Source organism: Carassius carassius, chromosome 45, assembly GCF_963082965.1.
Source record: "Carassius carassius chromosome 45, fCarCar2.1, whole genome shotgun sequence".
Lineage (NCBI taxonomy): Eukaryota > Metazoa > Chordata > Actinopteri > Cypriniformes > Cyprinidae > Carassius > Carassius carassius.
In genome coordinates, this window is record NC_081799.1 from 18710139 (window position 1) to 18732983 (window position 22845).

The 22845-nt window shown below is 35.5% G+C and overlaps 2 long non-coding RNA genes and 1 pseudogene across 2 annotated transcripts; all 3 read right to left on the minus strand.

The window, feature by feature from the left end:
* Window positions 1-402: 402 nt before the first annotated feature.
* Window positions 403-2515, minus strand: LOC132127475 (uncharacterized). Its single transcript, XR_009427529.1, has 2 exons — window positions 1218-2515; window positions 403-675 (listed from the first exon to the last, which is right to left on the minus strand). It is a non-coding gene; the product is annotated as an uncharacterized LOC132127475 (long non-coding RNA).
* A 4729-nt stretch (window positions 2516-7244) lies between these two features.
* LOC132127415 (uncharacterized) lies at window positions 7245-10179 on the minus strand. Its single transcript, XR_009427524.1, has 2 exons — window positions 9550-10179; window positions 7245-7451 (listed from the first exon to the last, which is right to left on the minus strand). It is a non-coding gene; the product is annotated as an uncharacterized LOC132127415 (long non-coding RNA).
* A 4100-nt stretch (window positions 10180-14279) lies between these two features.
* On the minus strand, window positions 14280-20970 carry LOC132127005 (esterase OVCA2-like; annotated as a pseudogene).
* Between the last annotated feature and the right edge of the window lie 1875 nt (window positions 20971-22845).

Consider the following 22845-nt stretch of genomic DNA (forward strand, 5'->3'; position numbering starts at 1 on the left):
ATTCTGATATCATTTTCGGCGTCGCTAGCAAATTGAGGAACATCTGCAAATGTAGGGAGAGAGAAACAATACAGTGACAATGTGGAGAGACACGCGAAAAGCAGGGAGAGAGAAAAGGGAGGGAGGTGACAGTTTCTGTGGGGGCGAAAAAATTGGAGAGGGAGGAAGAGAGCAGGATGAGAAGGGTGGGTGGAAGTGACAACGAAATAGAGAGCGAGAAAAAGAGAGCGAGAGGAAATAACAAAATTCTGCATCTCTTCTTGTTATTTTTAACGCAAGCTTTAACAAACAGCACATTGCAAAATATGCCCACACATGACCAACAATCTGTCGAATTTCTTTTTGAAATCATCCATGCATACATTTCTATTCACATTAATGATCTGTGCTATATAATCCTACATCTGTATGTTTTAAATCAAGGACATTTGGAGGTCAGGATGTTCTTGAAATAAAAAATAAAAATAAAAAAACTTCTCACAGCTGGAAGAAACTCATAAACAAATAGGAATCAACTAAGTAAAAGATGGATGGATTCAGAGAGTAGTCTGGGATGACAAAAAAAGGAGCTCTTGATGAGGAGATGGGCCTCTGAAAATAGAAGCGGAAGTAAATGCAGCCTCCCAAAGACTCTTCCCACTCAGCGTCTAAGAGAGTTATTTTCTGTCCTCTGCTCTGAAATAAAAGAAATTGAATCCAGCAGTGAGCTTCCTGCAATTGATGATGTGTGCATTTCTCTCTAAATTCAAAAAGGAAGGCATGTGTTCACCCGAAATGCCCTGCCGAAGTTCAGAAAGGGGTCTGTGAAACAACTAGATCCATGTTTTATTAAAGAAATGGGATTTCCAAAACCGCAGAGCTATGTTTGATACAGTCTGAATATTGCAAAATGGCTTGTCCAATAAAAGTCCAACTTGACAGATGAAATTCAAATCACATATTACGATATGTTCATGAATTATGTCATCCAATCTAACATTTTAATCAATTTTAGCAATTTTATAGAGAAATCATTATTGGTGATGCTGGCCTTCAACAAGACAAAACTCCATAACAGTTTTGAAAGTTGTGACTATTACATGATGTAGGACCTTTACACCATTGTAAAGGATGCATCTTAAAACATAATTCCCTACTATGTAGTAGGTGAAAAACAGTATGTGACAAAAGAAGCATGTCTGATTCACAGTACTTAAAAAAGAGTAAGCAAAAAGTACCTAGATTTCCTGTGAGATTCTGAAGTGTGCATAATGTAAACACTGAGACCATGGGAGAGGATTCATGGTTGGCACTGAAGCGACGCAACTGATGCTAGTAGGTCATGTGATCTGTCAACATGGAAAATATAGTGTGTCCAGATTACATCTACAGTGGGTAAAATAAGTATTGAATACGTCACCATTTTTCTCAGTAAAATATTTCTAAAGGTGCCGTTGACATGAAATTTTCACCAGATGTTGGTAGCAACCAAAGTAATCCATATATACAAAGAAAGAAAACAAATATGTTCAGAAATTAAGTTCTACTTAATAATATGGGAATGACATAGGGAAAATGTATTGGACATATGAAGAAAGGGAGGTACAAGAAGGCCAGGAAAGCCAAGACACCAGCTGAAATCTATCAGTAATTAGAACCCAATCCTGCGGAAGTCAGTGGAAATTAATATTAGCTGGTTCAGTCCCAACACCTACAGTACCCGGATGATGATGAAACAAAGTTCAACAAAACAATGATCCCAAACACAGCTATTGGTTTCAGAAAAAAAATAAAGCTGCTAGAATGGCCCAACCATTGGCAACCAATCACCTGATTTGGATCCAATAGAAAATAAAAACTAAAGATCAGAGTTCATAAGAGGCCAACAGAACCTTCAAGATTTGAAGACTCTGTGGAAGAATGGGCCAAAATCACAGTTTCTCCATACAGGAGGCATATTGAAGCTGTCATTACAAACAAAGGCTTTTGTACAAAGTATTAAATCAATTTCAGTACTTCAGTACTTTTTCCCTCCGTCATTCCATTTTATTACACATAACTTAATTTCTGAATTTCTTTGTTTAATTTGCATGTACTGTATGAATTACTTGGGTTGTTACGTGTTCAGTACTTATTTTATCCGCTGTATGTTACATGCATAGTGCACACATACTTTTTAGATGTTGCAAAACAATTATGTATTCAAAATAAGCACCCTACTTACTCAAGAGAGTAGCCTATATGTGGTTTTGAACACAGCCAAAGTCTATCCCTTACATCCTTGTTTCCATCTGGTAAATTCAATATGGCGTCTAACATGATAGGCAGGTATTCATCGTGAAAATACTGCAACACATGACCATCTGCTGAAGCACAAAAGGTTCACGTGTGTTCCAAAATAGCATTTTTTTCCTTCAGCGTAAATGTTTCACCTTATACTTTTTCATTATTGAATGTCTATGCAGAAATTAATTCAAAAGTCCTCAAAAACATTGAAATTTCTCTAGTAGTAAAAAGGGTTTATAAAGTTTATATATATATATATATATATTTATATATATATATATATATATATATATATATATATATATATATATATAATGTATTCATTAAAAACTAACAATTCAATAAGGTGCCTAATGGTGGTTTTAGGGTGGTTTTAACAGGTTAAAACACAATATCGATGAGGCAAGCACAACGCATTCTTATGTGTAAGTTGGCAGCAGGTTATTAAATTCAAGTTATTCTTGTTTAATTAATATGTTCTCTAATATATTATTCTAAATAAGTTGATATGTGCACAGCGAAAGTTCGAAAAGCTGCAAAGTTCCTCAGGGACGTACCCCTTGCGGGGGCACGCGGTGTATTCCGCTGTCTCTATCATCCCACGTTCAGGAGGGAGAATACGAGCTACCCGTCTGACACGTGCGTTACGTCTCAGGGTTCCCCAAATCACTATCCAGAATTGGTCATGAGACGTAGACTACCGGTTGTACGCATTTGCGTGCTCTCGGCGCACTCAGAGATTTCAAATCGAGTTACACTTGTATTGATTTCTGGAGGCTGATCAATCATCTGCCGCTTTGACTGCTTCCCTTGACGTCTGTCTGAATAACTAAACGCATCTCCTCGAGAATGATTCATCGACGCGATCCGCAGAGCGCTTGCCTATGTTCTGCGCGTTATATGATTCAAATCGGTTTATTACGACTGCCGAATGGCGGTCGACATTTCTTCTGCATCAAACACAAGTAATTAGACCGCGATGTTCCGTTCTTGCTGGAGAAAAGGGCGTCCGCACTGAAACACTACACTCTTGTAACCAAAGGGTGAATGGCGCGCGAGGAATCACGACTCACGCAGCAGGATAATACATATAAATCCAGATTTTTTTATTCATTATACAGTATGGATATATTTGTATAATATGTTTAATGAAAATAAAAGAACAACTAAACGGACACCATATATTGCTGTTCAAGGTGCTTTATGGGAGAGACTGAGGGGTGCTGTAATAGCCGTTGTTTAATCATCTGTAACAGGTGTTTTTGTGCTAAGTGTCTCAAACTTTAATATTTCCATATATATATATATATATATATATATATATATATATATATATATATATATATATATATATATATATATATATATATATATATATATAAAACAGTATTCAAAAGTGCAAAAGACTTAAAACTCTCAACTATAACAGCATATGTTTATGCCATAGTTTTGGTAAATGTGGCCTATACGCAGTTGTGTGCAATCTTGGGTCCAGTAGAAGTACATTGGAAAGTGCTATAACTTGATCAGTCATAATATTTGTTATATATTGGTTTAAAGAAGGGAACCTGATGATTCAGATGATAGTTCTGTCATTTAACATTCATTAATTGTTACTTGTATCTTTTTACACTGATGGTGTTTCCTAGTCTCCGCTACATCAAAACCAGATCAGTTTTCAATCATCATAAATGATAGATACATTTTCAATCTTGAGAGTTGAACTGGAAGGTTCAGAAGAAGGAACAAGGATACATAGTCTATATATAATCATTCTGTGCTCGTTTAACTGAGCATTATGAGAATCAAAACTCTCCTTGGTCTTTATAAATAGCAGCCCCGTCAATGACGTAGTGCACGCGCGTAGTTGAGTAGGTGATGCTTTTTAGTGAATGAGTCCCCCTCCCTCTCCAGCTTACTAGTACTATCAGATCTCTATAAAAAGCGCACGGTAGATGGAAAAGCGCTTGAGAGCTGATTGTTTCTGCCAGGAAAAAGAAGACAAGATGAGCGTGACGAGTGTAGACAGTGGCCCATATGGAGACACTCGGGCGAGAAAGAACTTCTCATTACGCAGTAGCTACACCGAGCCATCCTACTGGAGCGCCAACATCTAATAGACGAGGTACTAGAAAACGGACAGCCGTCAGAAAAACGACTGCATTTGGACAAGGACTCCTATATTTCAAGGTAAGAGTGATTTGACACTGTTTTGATTGAAAATAGCACGGTGATAGCCAGTTTATTCATTTAGAAATTACCTGAAGTTTGCCAAATACCGAGGTCCTAGAAGTTTTTTATTACCCAGATACAAAAAAAATTATGCGTGTATATTAAAAGATGTACGGCATATTGCAGACGACTTGAAACTTGCTGCAGTGTGACTCACTTTTCTCGCACGTGGGCAGCATGAAGACCCTTTAAAGAGAACAGTCTGCTGGACAATGCAGTTGGTTCTGAAAAAGCTTGCTTTCACTTGTTAAACTAAGGAATATGATTAAAAAAATAGTACCTATACATTTGTGAAGCATGGATTTGTATTATGAATTAACAGCTGCCTCATTATGCATCGACTTTTAGGGAATGCCAGACATGTTAATATTTTTGGAACGTGTATGTATTTATATATGAAATACGTATATTATTGATGAAGTGAAGCTTCTCATTTATAATTTCATCCCAATCTTCGCTGGAAACTCTCGTGAATGTCTGACACCGGGAGATTTCCGGTAGAGATGACTGTCGTCGTTGTTGCCAGGTTCTGACAGAAAAAAAAACACATTTTAATATGAATTTAAACTTGGAAAGTATTCCGTACAAGAGGCATCGAAATAAAAGAGTAGTTTTGTAGGAAAGGAACGATTTCTTCTGCTGTTCATCTGAAGAGTTGAAACGCTCCCTCTGCTCCCCTAAAGACTTCGTTTTAACAAATAGCGACATAGGCGTGTATGCTATAGGCGTGTAAGCTATGAATTTCCTTCCTACCTAACATTTCCGTTCACCTTTTTTTTTACACAGATTCTGTGACGTGTATTCAGGCGTTGAAGTCAGGTCTGCGTCACTCTTGCGCACTTTGCAGATGATTCGTAGTCACCTACTGTAACCCTTTAAAGAGACAGCGCGCTCAGCTACAAACACACACACATAAGCGACTGCAGCACAATCCTTTTATTTTTCGCGGGGTTGTTAAAGAAGGGAGTGGGCGTCCGTTTTCATTAATTTCATTCATTGGTGATACCGTTATTCATTCTTTGCAAATTAATAATTGTACAACTGAATTAGCATAGCCAGCGACACTAGTGACCAATATGTTAAGCTGAAATAAGTACACAAAATTATTTTAATTCTTAAAGGAACAGTGCACCGAAAAATTAAAATCCTCTCATTTTTTTACTAACCCTAATTTATTTATTTTATTTTTAAACATGTGGAACTCAAAAGCAGATGTTTGGCGCAGAATAACACTTTAATTGTGTATCTGAGGGTGTCAGTTCATTATATTCTGCCTAACTTCTCCTTTTCATTTTGGGGTGAACTATTTCTTTACATCACCACCTTGAAGCTTATTTGAGTAGGCTTTACAAAGAAAACACCATTTCAGTCTTTCTACTTCAAAATGTCATATTCCAATGGTGTTACTTGCCATTTCTTTGTAATTATTTGTGAAATTTCTGAGTGAAAATTGTTTATACACCACTTTTTCTTTTAAAGTAATAGTGCATTATAAAACAAATTATTTAAAAAATATTTGATAATAGCTTAAGCAGTCATATATTTAACCAAAATTATGTGAAACATAGGATTACTATATTAAAAAGGTCATTCATTAGAATAAAGCAGAGTAAAGCTGTGTTTTCAGCACCATGGACAGCAGATATTACTCTCAAGTCTACATCCTTCTTTCAGAACCAAATGCATTTAAGCAGTCTAACATTGGGCTGCCAGTAAGAGTCACTAAGTATCAGGTAATATATGGTGAATAAAACATAATCAAAAACTTTCAGGAAATGGAACGACTTTCAAGGGGTTCAAGCTTGCATGTACGTCACTGACCCGGCAGCGAGGCTCAAGGGAAACAATACAACCAAGAACATTCTGCTTGGGCAAACCAATGCCCTTTTCAATGAAATAACTTAAATTCATATTAAATACGTATCATATTAAAGCAAAATTTCATTAATCTAAACACATTTGTTTGAGTTCTGCTGTGTTTTCTGTAACACATCTCTTTAATTGCAGTAGCTGTTCTGTCTCTCCATGTGAGCTGAATTCCTCTCTGTGTTGCCCAGCATGAGCCTCTACCAGTATGCCAGCACTTCATGACCTTGGCTCTAGACTGCTTACTGCTTATGGAGTCCAACAGTACAGTAACAGTCTACAGTCATGGCTACTGAAGTCTGGCTCCAGCATCACTAATACAGAAGGGTATCATCTGTGTAACATAGGTTGTGATTGAAAAGAGAAGGCTGTTGAAATGCACATGCACGCATTCATCACACAAATTCGGCTGTGACAGCAAACAGTTGTGTAAATCTGAGCCTGTATTGGGGAAGTCCTGTGTTATGGAGGCATTGCGTTTCATCGAAACAAGCCAATAGGATCGCACTATTTCCAGTTACCATGCCAACACTTCCTCCTCCCTACCTCTACTGTCTCCATGGTGACCGTGGCTTTAGATTGTTACTGTAGCGTTGGCACGTGGTAACAGTCTACAGCCATGGTCGCCAAGGGGCAGGTGTTGTATCGTCAACTGGAAGCATCAGAAATGATTGCGTAAAACCAGAATGCATGTGAAACTGTAACATGCTGATGATTTTCTAAGAAGCACTAACAGAATGATTTGATTTTAGAGAGTAGGTCAAAGTCTGAATTGATTTGTTTATATCTTTCCCTTCTTCTGAAACTCTGTTAAAAGACTTTCTGTCGATGTGAGGGTAAGCATGTTTTTCTCAGACTGAAGCATCAAAGCTACGCTGTGATTCTTGATTTGTGACTGAAAACTTTATTCTTTGCACAACATACATTAAAAACTTCAATACAGAATGTAATGAAATAATGAACTTTACAAGAATATACAATTATTTCTCTCTAATGTTTTCCTGATGATTCAGTTTGTTCCCTGATGGCCAAGTTATTCATTCTAATGTGGAGTGCCAATGACTGCTCCTTTTTTTCCAGGCAATTTCCTGTGGAACAGGGAGAAGCAGTTTCAATTAGGATAGAGTGACAGAATATGTTTAATGTGTAACTGATGAAAGATGTACATTTTCTTTTTACCGGTGACATACAGTGACATCTGGGACAGATACTCAATACAGTGAGTATTTAATACATATTAGCAGGGATGTGTTGTTTAAATTGATTTTTATCTGCAGCAATTTTCAATGGTGTGCAATAGGATATGGCCCCAAAAAAAAAAAAAAATAAATAAAAAAATCATATTCAAGTTTAGCAGTCACACATCGCCCTCTGGAGGAGAGAGGTTGTAGTTGCGGAAAAAACAATCTGTGGGCTACGGTTGTGTGGTACCATTGATGTAATAAAAATAAATTATATTTAGAAATGTTTATATAAAATTTGAGTAAATAAAATCTCAATATCCAAAAACAATTGTTTTGGTTTTAATATTTTAAATTATGCAATTTTTAATAATTAAATATTTTTTAGCCAGGGCGATCTACATTTTAAGCATTTTTTGGATCATGGATTCAAGCAAAAAAACAAACAAAAAACAAAACAAATCTAAACCATGATGATTTTTTATTATTATTTAGCATACAACAATAAATAAAGGCACTTCCTACACATACATTTGGTTTAAAAATATTTTCTCTATTGTTTTCTAGCTTCAGTAGACATACTCTTTAGAATTACTGAATATTGTTGACTTTTTTGTTTGACAAACTTTCCTTAATATTTTATAGCAGTTGTTTAAATTAATTAAATATTTTTGCCCAGGGTTATTTACATTTAAATCAGCTTTTGATCATGGATCCAAGTTTAAAAAATGCATCTAAACCACAATTTGGCAGACAACAATAAATAAAGTCACTTTCTATACATAATTTTGATTAAAAAAAAAAAAAAAAAAAAAAAAAAAAAAAAATATATATATATATATATATATATATATATATATATATATATATATATTTTTTTTTTTTCTAGCTTCTGAAACTTGTTGCCTTTGCATGATAAACTTGTGACGGTCCTAAATATTTTAAATGTGGCTTTGAAAAATAAATAATAAATAAATGAAAAATATGAAATAAGTCTTTTTCTCTTTCTTTTTTTTTTTGGATCCAAGCACTATGGGTCTCCATTTGAATTTTTTTTTTTACAAATTTTTTTCCTGGGTTTAAATTTAATAAAAGAAAAAATTCTAATAATTCATCTAGTCTAAACAATGTTGAGCATTAAAAAAGTTCTCTATTCTTCTATGTTTTATTATATATAATTTTAAAGTTTACTCTTGAATCTTTCTGAAAATTGTTCCCTTATGTATGCTAAACTTGTGACATTACTTATTTGTTGCTGAATGATTAAAAGTAAATGTTGATCTCCCATAACAAAGTGAATACTTTGAAAAAAAGCAATGAGAAGTCGATAAAGACTCTTTTCCCTACAAGTAAGAGACCATGTGCTGATATTTGAACCTCAGCACATAAACTCTTACTGTTCAGGGCTAAGGGCATTGTGCAGGGACGGATGGACGGACACACACACACACGCACACACACACACTGATTCACAGCCACTCTAAAAATTATTAATCACACATTCAGCCTCTAAAAGAAGATAAACTTGGCAGTTTCAGACCTTGAAACAGAAAAGCAGAAAAAATAATGCAAGACATAATCAGCAACATGTTTTGCCCTAAAAAAAAGTTTAAATTAAGTATTTTTTTAAATCTGGTTTTAAGTTTTTTTTTTTTAGATCAATAAATTATTTCCATTTTAAAAGGACAAAGACAAACTGAAGATACATTAAAAGCAGTGATTAGAAATGTGAATTATAGTCTGTGATTTATCAGTTCCACTTCTAACTGACCCAAACATGCCCCTGTAACAACTAGACGCACAAGAAGGAACAGCCAAACCACAATAATTTGAAGGTTTTTGTCCAGATCAAAGCATTTCCTCTTCACCAAAACCTTGTAGGTCTCACCAATGATAACACATAGAGTTCCTGTAGCTCAGAAAGAAAGAAAGAAAGAAAGAAAGAAAGAAAGAAAGAAAGAAAAAGAAGACATGAGTTTGGGAAGTTGAGAAGTCAGGAAGGAACTTTGGCTTATGATACGCACTGTCCACATAAACAGGAAAACCATGAGTGTGTTTGGATCCGGCTGGGAATAAATAATAAGTAACTCAAACCATACTCTGCTGGATGAATTCCTGAATTCCTGGTTATAAAACACAGCCTGACCCTCTAAAAGAAAAAAAAGCCAACATAGCAACAAAACAATCCCTAATAATTTCCTCACTTCAGAACATTAAACAGTTTTCAATGGAAAAAATTCCTCGTTTGTCATCCTGTCCTACTCTTGTCTTGTCTGTAAATATGGACCATGTGCTTCATCAAACTGACATCAGAGTGGCATCATAGTTATTCTTTAGGTTAAATAACCTTGGGAAACTCCCTCCACCTGCTTAGTCATTGCTGAGATCTGATTGGTCAGTTCGGCCACACCAGCAAATGGGTATCTACTTAGTGACCTCTTCACCACAACAAAATTTCCTGGAATTAACCTTCATCTGCTCTTCTGGGAAACCGCATAAGTACCTTTCAGTCTTCTTCAAATATTAAAGGCTTTGATCCGCTCTAAAGCAACATTTCATTTAAGCTAGTCTGTTAATAAATACATAGACATAAACAAATACATACATATATATATATACTGTGTGTGTCTATAAATTAAACTATGTTTGTCTGTACGATACAATACATACATGACTCCAACATGTGACAAACTAGATACCCAATTCATCACTGCTCCAAATGCATCACTCTCCCAAAATTCTCCCATAAAGATGTAGAGATAAATATTCCAGTATGAAAGCAAAAATAAATTAAAAAGTCCAGAAATAGTTGATATAGTCCATTAAATCAGATTTCAGGATGAGAGAACACAAAAGATTGTTTAACGGCGCAGAGTGAATCTACTGAGTCCTTCTTCTCTTATAAAAATGTTGTAGCTCCGCCCATATTCTCAAAACCACACCTTCCCCATTCCTCAGAAGAAAAAAAAAACACCTCCTGTTACTTTTAACACAGGTTGCTGGCATCATCCTGCCTTCTACTATAGGCCACCAGAGTTAAAATATAGCCTGATACACCACTCATGTCTATCTTTTCCAGACATTTCTTACACAACTCTCCCTCTCACCCCTGACCACTGCTGTTGTGCAAGACCATGGATTCCTGAGGCCAGGAGTCACAGAGCTGTTGTAAAACTTACTGGCAAGAGGGAGTTTCTGTGTTTCTCCTCTTCTCTTGTCTTCCATTTATCAAAACCATGTGTTTGAGTGGAGAAAGAGACACGTGGCACTGAGAAGGAAAGAACAGAAAAACAAAAAGAGGGGGGCAAACAAACGAAGGGGGGGGGGGGGGTCTGTAAAATGTAATCATTGACTTGGTATTGTAGCAAAATGTGTTAATAATGAAAGCGCTAACGCATATTTATATAGAATATTTATAATAATTATATAAAACTAAAGGATGAAATGATGACGGAATAATGCCAGAAAGGAGGAAAAAAGAGATAGATCTCAGATAAAAAAAATTAATGGAAAAAATAATTGAGATAACATGCATATTTTGAGAGAATGCAAAAGGTTTGCGAGTGAATGTGAAGTTTTACAGTGGAATGCAAACATTTGAACATTTTTTTGAGCAAATGCAAAATATAATTTTTCCTCCTATCTGATATCCTCCCGAGCATTTCACTCTGATTCATCATTTTAATGGATTTAGCGAGATTAGTATACTTTTTTTCTGTGGGAAAAGTTTCTTAGGGGAAAGCAAAAACATTGAGATTTCGTAATATCACTTTCCCTCTATCACCATGTCCCTTTAGGGGCTCTGTAAAAACCTTTTCATAGATTGTTTATTCTAGTAAACAATCTCTAGCAAACAAACTGGAACAACTGGACCAGAAAAATACAGATTGTAAGCAGAGAGAAGCTAAAATATTTGCCTCGGAATATTTTCAAGATGGATTTGTCTTAAAGGGACTTTGACAAAGTGCACAATGACACAACAAATGCATCATAATAAAGTTAGCAATGTGGATTTTGAGTTTTTATTAACTTTATTTATAATACATAGTAGATACAGTGCAAACTGCTTATAAAATAAATCACAGCCTAATGTCTTGAGCTGTTGTACAGAGCTGTTTTATAACCATTTACAAGAATAAGAGAGGAATGGAGCCAGGGAGAGTGGGGAAAAAAGTGAAAGATCAGGTCATTTAAAGGCAAGGGAAGGTGCAGGGAGGCTCTGGCTACATTGGAAAGAATGAGTGAGACTAGAGGAGTGCTTCCCACAAACATCTGGAAATCATCATCACAGATGTAATCCTGGGCCGCCAAACTGCCTTTAAGCTACACGAGAACACAGAGTTCCCAATCTGCCTGTGAGCGTGCACAAACACAAACACTGACAGAGAAATCAAAATGATAAACAGCTGCAGGGGAAAGACGCTCACTAACGCCCCCACTGGAAACTGTAGGTACTGCAGGTGCCAGCACTAAACTTTAATTACTCAGAAAATCTGAAAATCCACCCACATGAATCACATCAAGTTCATCCCCCAGAACAGAATTCTAAAAACCTTAAGACATAACAGCTCTACTAACACACTATTTTGTATATAATAATTAATATAAGCATTTTTATAAATTATAGCGACATCATGTTAACACGTTAAAATGTATCAAATGCAATACATCGGGCTTTTGATGAACGTTTATTTGTATTTATTTTATCATTGCATTTTATGTTTTGACCCCAGCAATATAAACTACAACCTTGATCATAAAACTAAGCATTTAATATCATCTTATTAAGACATGGATCATTGGTAGATATAGAGTGACAACTGGAGTTTAAATGCATTTTAAATGAGTCTGCTTTTGCTCCTATAAAAATAATACAAGCTATTAGAACTTCAATTTTATTTTGGCCATATACATATCAATAACTGCCTCAAATTGCATATTTTGTTGCACATTTTGGGCCTCTGAATAATAAAAGGTGTTTTCAAATATAAGCTCCATACTCACCTATATCATACTAAGCAATAAAAGCACAATGTGTCAAATACGATACTCTTCTTTTTTTTGTCTAAAGGTTCAAAAACTTTGAACTTAAAAAGGCAATTCTGTAATTTTATATATACACTCACCTAAAGGATTATTAGGAACACCTGTTCAATTTCTCATTAATACAATTATCTAATCAACCAATCACATGGCAGTTGCTTCAATGCATTTAGGGGTGTGGTCCTGGTCAAGACAATCACCTGAAATTTAAACTGAATGTCAGAATGGGAAAGAAAATTGATTTAAGCAATTTTGAGCGTGGCATGGTTGTTGGTGCCAGACGGCCGGTCTGAGTATTTCACAATCTGCTCAGTTACTGGGATTTTCACGCACAACCATTTCTAGGGTTTACAAAGAATGGTGTGAAAAGGGAAAAACATCCAGTATGCGGCAGTCCTGTGGGTGACAATTCCTTGTTGATGCTAGAGGTCAGAGGAGAATGGGCCGACTGATTCAAGCTGATAGAAGAGCAACTTTGACTGAAATAACCACTCGTTACAACCGAGGTATGCAGCAAAGCATTTGTGAAGCCACAACACGCACAACCTTGAGGCGGATGGACTACAACAGCAGAAGACCCCACCGGGTACCACTCAGCTCCAATACAAATAGGAAAAAGAGGCTACAGTTTGCACGAGCTCACCAAAATTGGACAGTTGAAGACTGAAAAAATGTTGCCTGTTCTGATGAGTCTCGATTTCTTTTGAGACATTCAGATGGTAGAGTCAGAATTTGGTGTAAACAGAATGAGAACATGGATCCATCAGGCCTTGTTACCACTGTGCAGGCTGCTGTTGGTGGTGTAATGGTGTAGGGGATGTTTTCTTGGCACACTTTAGGCCCCTTAGTGCCAATTGGGCATCGTTTAAATGCGTTGGCCTACCTGAGCATTGTTTCTGACCATGTCCATCCCTTTATGACCACCATGTACCATCCTCTGATGGCTTCTTCCAGCAGGATAATGCACCATGTCACAAAGCTCGAAACATTTCAGATTGGTTTCTTGAACATGACAATGAGTTCACTGTACTAAAATGGCCCCCACAGTCACCAGATCTCAACCCAATAGAGCATCTTTGGGATGTGGTGGAACGGGAGCTTCGTGCCCTGGATGTGCATCCCACAAATCTCCATCAACTGCAAGATGCTATCCTATCAATATGGGCCAACATTTCTAAAGAATGCTTTCAGCACCTTGTTGAATCAATGCCACGTAGAATTAAGGCAGTTCTGAAGGTGAGTTCTGAAGGTCAAACACAGTATTAGTATAGTGTTCCTAATAATCCTTTCTTGGTTAGTTTAATGCAGTAGACATAGAAAGTTTTTTAAAATTTGTTATTAATAATAATAGAAAGTAAACAATATAATAGAAAAATAATGGTGAATGCTAATGTTAATCATTAAAAAAATAATTTAAATATAATTATAATAATATATAATAATAATAATAATTTAATTTTAAAAAGTCAAAATAATATAAAAAGAATAGAGAATGCTTAGAGGGCCATTTTTCATAATAAATGAAAAGTATATAACAAGTAGTTAGAACAGATACATATAACTCTAGGCTCTAAGATTTTTAAATAAAAAAGGAGAACAAGTAATAAGAATAGAAATAGAATAGGTATGTATTTAATGAATATCATTTTCTTTGGCAGACAACACCACGCTACAGAGCCTAGCTTGTTTTGAACCCAAAAATATCTTTCAAACAGAATCTGCAATGCAACCTACAAAAAGTCTTTATTCAAGTAATTATTTCCCTGATAATTGTGTAAAACTTCTTTTTATTGACTGTTCAATTTCCAAGGCTTTTATAATGTTTGCACAATATTTCAAGTGGTACATTTAATGTAGACCTGATTTATTCCAGGAACTCTCACATACTATTTTATCATTTCACTGAAACTTCTTGAGGAAGTCTTGGTATGTCTGTGTGTGAGAAGATGCTGCTGGAACAAAGTGTCCACCGGGATGAATGAGGATTTGAGCTCCATCAAACGCTGGCAGCAGATCTCGGCTCATCTCCTCTGGAATTACACGGTCATCCTGTCCAAACACATGCAGAGAGGGGATTGTTATCGCCGGTCCTTCGTAAAAGCACAGATGTTGGGAACATGCACTGTGGAATCCGGTGACCAGGATGGCAAAGTGGAAATTAAAAGCAGGCTCTATTTTTTATTCTTTCAGAGCAAACAGCATAGCCACCAGGGCGGCACCTTGACTAAAGCCCGATGCCATAGAAGGGGCCAAGATCCTTCACTGCAGTTTTCACAGTCTCTATACTCTCTTCCGGACCCAGGCTGCTCTCACACTCCTGCTGAGCGTTAAAACTTTGTGCCTGGACATCAGAGAACCATCAGCCCCTCTGGTCCTCATCATTACCACTGGCCGTCTTCTCAGGCTCCTGATTGGCTGATTGCATTGAAAAAGTAATAAGATCAAGGTTCAACATTATGGATTTTTCTTTTACGCCAAAAATCATTAGGATAAAATCAGGAAAAAGATCATGTTCCATGAAGATATTTTGTTAAATTCCTACCATAAATATATCAAAACTTAATTTTTGATTAGCAATATGCATTGCTTTTAAAGGTGATTTTCTCAGTATTTAGATTTTTCGGCACTCTCAGATTTCAGATTTTCAAACAAACCTATCTTGGCCAAATATTATCCCACCCTAACAAACCATACATCAATATGTACAACTTTTTTATTCAGCTTTCAGATTATATATAAATTTCTATTTCACAAAATTGACCCTTATGTCTGGTTTTGTGGTGACACTAATATATAAAATAGGTTTATAAATTGTAATGTACTTATGATACTAGGCAACCCACAAGGTTTTGAGGTATGGCAAACATTATCAGTTTTAAACGCACTTTTTTTTTTTTAGCTCGCTGCTTTGAATTGCAGGAACTTGGTGTGGTGCAGTAATACACCAGCTCCACTTGTCTCTTTAATATTTTACTAAATGCTTCTGTATTCTCTCTAAAAAAAGAGCTCCCATTCTGTCGATAACCTTGAATACAGAGAATTCGAAGTGGAACTGCAGCTTTAGAAATGATTACTAATCATATTATTAATAGTCTATCACAGCTATAATTGTCTAGCTATTGTCAAAACACACACACACACACACACACACACACACACACACACACACACACACACACACACACACAAGCAAACAGGAACAAGTTGAGGTAAGACAAGTTATATTGTGCTGTGTTGACTTAATAATTAAAAGAACTTTCGAAATGCTAAAAACAAACTAAACATGACATGTTTCCGTCTTGTGCGAGTGGTTTGTTACCGTGTTGAAACATAACTAATCAAGACCTACTGCTCAGGCGAATATTATCTGCAAATTCTTACAAAACTTCCAGAATACAAGATAAAACTATGCTAATTTATAACATGCGCTTTGAGGTGATGTTTCATAACTCTTCAGGTGTGCGTTGCATAATCTGCACATTATCGATTCCCACAAGTAGAAGCAGAAATGTACTTCCGAATTTAAGCGCCAGGGGGCAAGCGTTCACTGTAGAAACGTGCGGTGTTCTTATGCCGCTTAAACGTTAGCCTCTCATAAGAAACCGAATGTCTCTTTAAAATGATTGCAACAAATGGTTTTACCCATTAAATTTAATTATCAAAAAACGAATTATTTCAAGGGTCTCTGTGCATTGGGTATAACAGAAGCCCTGACAGCAGACAGTGACAAAAGCAGATCTTCTTTAAATCAAAATGTATGTCTAAACAGGAAAGTATCGCTGCATTTAATGTGAATACAAATGCTATCATTTCTGAATAAATAAAGCAATGAAAGAGACAATTATGCAAAATGATTTGGGATTCTGTGTTTTCCCATAATAACCAATATTTGTATAAGAAGAAATTAAATAAATAAATAAATAAAATAAATAAAATAAAATAAAATAAAATAAAATAAACCTTGCCTGCAAGCTTTCAAAGATAGTAAATAACCGCACTAGAAGTTTAACATAAATCTGTATGCATTCAATATTTCATGCTATCCTGGAGGGGAAAGTTCTTAATTTGGTTAGATGATTACATCTCTCTGTTGATCTCAGTGAGTTTTCTGGATGATTGTGTCTCCTGAGCACTTGACAATTAATCTAAAAATGAGCAGGAACCCTGGAGGCCTGATGCCTCTAACACTTATACTCTTACGCACCATAAAGTTTATCGGTATAATATTACTGATCCCAGTTGTGGCCAGCCAGCCAGAAAGATAGATAAAACAGTAGACAGATAAAAAATAGACAATAGAGAGAACAATAGATAGATAGACAGAAAGATAGTACATATCTTTTCCATCAATGTTTATTATTATTATATATTTTTTTGTAAGTGCATCTCATCCCTGAAATGAAAGAATATTTCTTCCATGTGCTGTGGAGAACACAGGCAGCAGAAACCAGCGCCAAGCATATGCTTCAAGCTATAATTAAAGGAGGTTTTCAGGCGATCCAGCATGTTAACTTAAATGAATATCTGTACGAGAAAAAGAGGTTTAATTAATGAGAGTCTCTCTGTCTAATTTAATGTCATGTCTGTGCATATTGAGTATATGCTAACCAAATTCCCAGTCGTTCCCTACGGACACTCTATACTTCACTCTCCACATTAACAGATTTAAACACATCCAAAGCTATGTTCCCAGTGCGAAGAATTTCATCGCACATTAAATGCTTCGATGTGCTCCTTCGAGGGACTTCCTGCATCAACCAACGCACCTGTTCATGACCTTTTAGTTTTTATGTCCTCTGCCTGAACTGCTGTTCTCTTTAATATTCACCATGATCAAACAGTGAGATTAGTCACAAATAAGACCAAATAAATAAAACAGGCCCTAAGGCCAGCCTTCCTTTCAGTGCTGTTTAAGTGATTTATTCTTGAATGTGGCTTGTTAGCGGCAGGTGAGGGTGCTCCATTCTCACTCTTTGCAGCATGAAGTAACCCCTGCAGGAACGTCAGTGCGGAATACAGATGAGATGAAGGATATATGCACAGAAACACACACGAAACTGGAGCGTGAGCACATTTGCACCCACAATTGCTCACAAACAAGCACACGCACGGTCATTTAACAAGTGGACCGTTGGATCAGAATGACATGGATTGCATCAGTACTGGGATGAGTAACCATGTCAGTGTCACCCATAAAATTTGGTAAACAAACAACAACAGGCGCTTTACAGAAACAGTGCGCAAAATGAAACTCTTAAAAATAAGTGTCAGGGAACAGAGAGCCTAATTTTTACAAAATGTTGTTGGTGCACCTCAGAACAAAATTACATTTTATGTGTGCTGTCTTTTATACAAGGTTTGTATAATACAATTCCACATGTGTTAATTCATAGTTTTGATGCCTTCAGTGTGAATCTACAATTTTCATAGTCATGAAAATAAAGAAAACTCTTTGAATGAGAAGGTGTGTCCAAATTTTTGGTCTGTACTGTATATATATATATATATATTTATATATATTAATGAAATCGAAGGTTTTAAATATGGTAGAATTGAAGTTTTTATTAGTATTATAATTATTATTATTTCTTTATCAGAGCAACCCTGGCAACAAAGAAAAGAAGATTTTTAGAAGATATTTTATTTTTTGAAAATAAAATATAACAGTTTATTATACACTATACAGTTTAAAAGAATATCAGTTATCGACTAATTAAATAAAAAAAAAGACATTGTAAAAAGAATAGTTCACCCAAAATTAAAATATTCTGAAAATGTATTCACTTTCTTTACTCATCCAAATGAATTTGTTCTTAATCAGAACAGATTGGAAGAGACTTAGCATTACATCACTTGTTCACCAGTGATCCTCAGAAGTGGATGGGTGCCGTCAGAATGAGAGTCCAAACAGCTAATAAAAACATCACAATAATCCACAACATGACTTCTGTCCATTGTTTTTAACTTCAAACTGTAATTTCCGGCCTTTTTCATTTATCCATAATATTGCTTTCTTATGTGAAAAAGTTGTCTCTCCTGAATCAAGAGAGAAATATGGACAGATCTAGCACTGTTTACAAGCAAAATAGTCGAAAGCTATTTTAAACAAATATGTCAAATATGTCACTTTTTCATGTGAAGGAAGCATTATTATGGACTCATATTTTGGCCAGAAGCGACAGGTTAAAGTTTAAAATCCAAAAGCGCATGCCTAAATGACACACATGTGAACTCTGAATAGCTTTGAATATCATATATCATGATACTCCCCTCATATCAAGTTATAAACTGTCCATTCCCTTACAATATTGACACATTAATGCAGTTAAAGTGCATTATAAGAAATGTAGGAATATCATATATCAGGTAATGTGTCAGTAAAGATAAAGGCTCTATAGAGAAGGACATTATAGAACTGCACGCAGGAAAGGAAAGTATAACAATAGATTGTATTAATATCTTAGTTCCAGGCTGTGGAACTGTTATTTTACAATAGTGATATATCATAGATCATAACAAGCAAATCTGTCATTTGTATGTTTTTGTAACTGCATAAGCGCACTGCAATCACAAAGCCTCTTTATCATAAACCAAAGTCAAATCATCTCTGAGCTTTAAAGCATGGATGAAATCTCTTTCAGCAGGCAGCATGCAACCTGTAATATTCTGCTCACACATAGCTGGGATTTGCTTCTGCTTCTTTGCATTGTAGCCATCGTTGTGGGTGGGATGTGCTGATTCCCATTCCCTGCAGCTATTCTGACCAAATATTTATACCTCTGCTGAGTGACCTCTGTGTTTGCTTCATGCCAGCACAGTTCAGAAAGCTTTAGAGCAGCTTATCAGTAGCGTTCCACGCAATAAAATTTGGACAATTTGTGCCACAGACCATCGATAAACATAATAATAGCATTCAGACCACATCATTGTGGTTTTCTGTTGTAAGTGCATTACTGTACTGCGTTTCCTGTTTTACTGTCTGTAATATTTAATAGCATACCACAAATTTCCATAGAGTTTATCCCTAAAATGAACTATTTAAAGCAACTAGTTTTGGAATTATATGTTGCTGTTTTCTTCTTCTTCTTCTTTTTCTTATTATTATTATATCTTCCATAGACTAATAATAAAGATAATAGCATCTTTTTATCTCAAAATTCTAAATGTGCAATTCAGTTTTTTTTACCTCACCACAGAATAAAAAATATAAAAGGTAATTGTGACTTTATCTCACAATTATGTCTTTTCTTCTAAAAATTTGTAAGTTAATATTTTGCAATTCAGAAAAAGTCAGAATTGTGAGATATAGACTTAGAATTGTGAGAAAAAAATGTATTTAAAATATATTTACTTTTTTCTCCCATGTCCCAAAACTGCCATAATTGGTTTAGCTTAAATATTATTTATACATTTATAAATACTATTTCAATTTATAGGACCAGTTCACACCAAAATGAATACTGCATTATTTACTCACCCTTGTGTCGTTCCAAACCCTGCATGATCTTTATTCCTCTCTGCAACACAAAAGGAAAAATAAGTGATGCAGTTGTACTGGTACATAACAAATCATTCTGAATTGATTCATTGATTCACAAATCTGATTCATCATAAAAATATTTAATTTAAAAGAACATACAATAACCAATAACCAATAATATGTATGCAGATGACTCCCTGCTTGAGCATTTGAATAGTGTGACTCTGTCTGAATACATGGCAAGTGTGTTACACTGATAATTAGGACCATTTTAAAGTCTTCCCAGAGGACATGGCAATTAGCGCTAACCATTACATGGCTATTTATAGTGTAATATTCTGTCTGCATTAAAGAATGGCAGTGAAACTGGCAGTAAAGAAGAAAGGTGAAAAGGTTAAAAGAATGAGATCTTTTTTTGTTTTTATGACAGTGCAATCAAGAGAGTGCAAAGACGGGTCAGAATGGATAAATGATCAATTTCACAAGTAATTTTATCAGAGGTTTCTCTTCGTGAGCTTCGCTTATGTTCCAGAACGTTATGTGGCTGAGCCATATATATATATATATATATATATATATATATATATATATATATATAGGAAGAGAGATCAGCTACCCACTGCTGAGAAGATGTGTAGTCTACAGAGAGTTAGCAGGTGTCAGATATCCAGAGATCAATAGATGTGAAATGTTCTGAGATGAAGAGACGTTGAACTTGCATTCAAATTTCAGTTCTCTCCAATTGCTGCAGCGTGAGTATGTGCCCACTTACACACACACACCAACACACATTTCTTCCCTCTCATCAACTTCATCTGCATACATGATGTACACAGACAGTCTGGACTGACTGTCACTTCCCATTAGGATCAGTCTCTCTCCCTCTCTGCCCTCTTTTTCCATTCACACCTGGCCAAAGGATCTCACTGCTGGCACCTCTGGACAAAACCTCAGTTATAAGTTATACCATTACTTATTATAATAGCTTATTTGATATCAACAAGTCTCTTTATCAATAGTGGTACAACCTTTCTGATTGGAATTAACATGACCATATACTCAAAGGACACACAGGACTTGAAAGCGATTTCAGTTATTGGGCAATATTCAGGAATTGTTTTATTTAACAATAATAAAAAGAACAATAAATAATGCTTACAATGTATTTAAACAATTATCATTTAAAGATTAAGTGATGCAAAGTGAAAGTTAATTCACTTAATTCAAATTTTGGAATTATTAAGCAGCACAACTGTTTTTAACATTGATAAAAATAATACATATTTCTTGAGTAGCAAATAAGCATATTAGAATGATTCCTGAAGGATCATGTGACACTGAAGACTGGAGTAATGATGCTGAAAATTCAACTTTGCTGTCACATAAGTAAATTACATTTTGAAATATACCCCAAAAGAAAACAGTGTTTTATTTGAAATGTATCTAGATAAAAAATAATAATAATACAAATTTAATACTGAAAATTATATAAGAGATCGAAAGCACACATAAATGATTTCAGATTTCCAAAGTGCAGCTGAGAACACAAATATGCTACAATGTATGAGCCTTAAATGAAGAGAAATATGCCTAACATATGTCAGAGAGTTTCTAAGACCTCAGACTTCTGAAATATGAACATTTAAGTGGATGACTAGGGGTGCATAACTAATTCACATGCACTTAGCTGAGGAGAAAAAAAAAGTCTGAATCAAGAGAAGGATTACAGCTGATACTCAGTGATCCAAATACTTGAATTATTTAAAGAAGTGGAATCTTCATTAATATATTATTGTATATGCCTTAGTGCGGACAAGCTCGGAGAAGTAAAGGAGAGAGTTAGAGTGGAGTGAGCGATAGGGGTTTGATTATTGACAGTGCAGTTGTTAATACACAGAGAAAGAGAGATAGATCAGAAAGACAATAAGTACTTTTATCTCTTCCACTGTTTATTTTCTCCCAAAACAGAGTAAAGTATCCTTGCTGGATTCTCCTCCACTGCAGTGACTGCATTCATCTCATACCGGACAACACAGGCTTTTGTCTGGGAAAACAGAGACGTGGATGAGAAAAGAAAGAATAAGTCAGGCGCATTTTAAAATGTTCAGGAAGAAAATAAGAGGAGAAGAAAAGAGGAAATGGATTGTGAGATGTAACAAAAGAGGTATTAGGCCTACAGGCAGATAAATACATGAAGGAGGATGCAAGGGAAAAAAAAGCTCATGTGTACCGTATTCCAACCAGCAGCGACAAACTGCTTGGTTTCCATGTCAGCTTCATTTGTTTGGAAGCCCCGCCCACTGTGAAATTTGTATTGGTCTATGACATCTGCTCCATCACCTATAATGCACAAGATGCAATATAAGCTGACATATATTTAATAATCTCCACTGGCCTGTAATCAATACGCTTGTACAGTATGATCGATCTCTCAGTCAATGCTGAAGAGAATAAGATAAGTGCATCTATCTGCCCTTCATTATGTTCTTTTATTTCCTTTGTAGGAGGTAGGAAAGATATAATTAACAGATTGACCACAAAACCATATCATAGTTCCTCCTACACATTACATGCAAAACATTACACAGTTTTAATTATAAACAGAGGCAGAATCATGAGATTCCCTGATGACTCTTGCTGAAGCGGTAAAGTCAGTGTGTTGCCTACAGTTCATATTTTGGTTAAGAATTTAGTTGCATTTGCATAATCAATCACACCAACCTCTACACTCTCCATACAAACTCTCAAAGCAGAATATAAAAAAATTCCTACTCTCTA